We start from the raw sequence: 1,644 nt of genomic DNA on the forward strand, positions 1-1,644 counted from the left end.
AGCATTTTCAGCACTTCCTTTGATACAGAATTCACACACAACCTCATTACCAACCATAATACATCCACCCAAACCAGTAACAAGCTCTTTAGACCACGCCGCATCTACATAAATATGAGACTGAGAGCAGTTCAGAGAACCCTGGATCAAAGGAAAGAGAACTCCATTCCTAAGGTTAATCAAATCTTCCTCCAAAGGTGTTTGGAAAGTCAAGGACCCCGATTTCCTATCTTCCGTAGAAAGAGACAAATTAAGAGAATCTTGGTATAGTAAGATAGCACCTATAGGGGAGCACTCAGACTTATCAAAGATCTTTCTGCACCTTACCACCCAGATAGTCCAGATAGTACACAAAAAGGAAAGACAAGCCTCGTGTTTATTATCAGCCTTAAAAAGAACAGAAAGCCAATTACACACCCAAGACTGAAGGTTCAAATTATCCCCTGATTGAGCCCGAATCCCCAGAACACTTCCAGCCCAAACTCTACTAGCAAATGAACAATCACGGAAAAGATGATCAGGCGTTTCCGTATCTTGTGAGTCACAAAGCACACAAGTAAAGGGGCCATCAAAACCCCTCTTTAAGAAACCCTCCCCACAGGGCAACGAATCAGTGAGAATTTTCCAAATAAGAATGATCCAGCTTTTCGGCCCTGGAAGGTTCCAAAGGATTTTCTGAAAAACACCCATACACGCAGCTGGAACTCTTGAAAGGTCCTTCGGGGTAGCTGAAGTAGTCCAAGTGTTTTTTAGTGCAATGTGATAGCCAGTCTTAACTGAATAATTTCCAGACGACGAAGCCGACCAGAAAAAATTATCACTCCCTTCAGAGCATCGAATCGGAATAGCAAGAATGTCTTTCGCAGAGGTTTCATCAAAAAACATTGACACGAATCTAAGGTCCCAACAGCTATTGTTACAAATAAGATGTTTGATTCTCAAGTTACTCAAATTAGGGGATTCGGTAAGGAGCCCTAAGCATAGAGGTTTCGGCACCATTCCATTAACCCATTTAGTATTCCAAACACTGAGATCGGAGTGTGGAGAGATGTTCCAAGCTAAGAGAGGTTTAATGAGTTGAAGGCCCCAAACAATACCTTTCCATCCCCACGAAGAATTACTCTTGCCATCATTAAAGAGTAGATCTCCATCACGCCATCTTAGGCCATATTTAGCCCCAATAGACTTACTAAGAATAGAATCTGGGTGGGTGATCATTCTCCATCCAATCTTAGCTAAGAGAGCTTGGTTGAACTCTTTCATACGTCTAATACCCAGACCAGCATTCCCTTTAGGTTGGCTTAGGAAAAGCCTACTACACCAACTAATAGAAGGAGATTTCTTGTGACCCGCCCACCAAAAATGTGACAAGATAGCATCCAATCTTTTTGTCACACTTATCGGTATTTTGAATACCGATAGAAAGTAAATGTGAAAGGGAAGACAAGACAAGAAAAATCAAAGTCAATCTACCCGCCGGTGATAGAAGAACACAATTCCATGAGGATAATCGTTTCCTAACCTTGTCAATGATAAACTCAAAAATTTCTCTTTTGCTTTGGTTACTCCCAGAGAGGCCCACATCAGTAGGAATACCCAAGTAGGAACCCATTTTCGTGCCACACGGTATATTGAAGATTTTCA

Source organism: Silene latifolia, chromosome 8, assembly GCF_048544455.1.
Source record: "Silene latifolia isolate original U9 population chromosome 8, ASM4854445v1, whole genome shotgun sequence".
NCBI lineage: Eukaryota > Viridiplantae > Streptophyta > Magnoliopsida > Caryophyllales > Caryophyllaceae > Silene > Silene latifolia.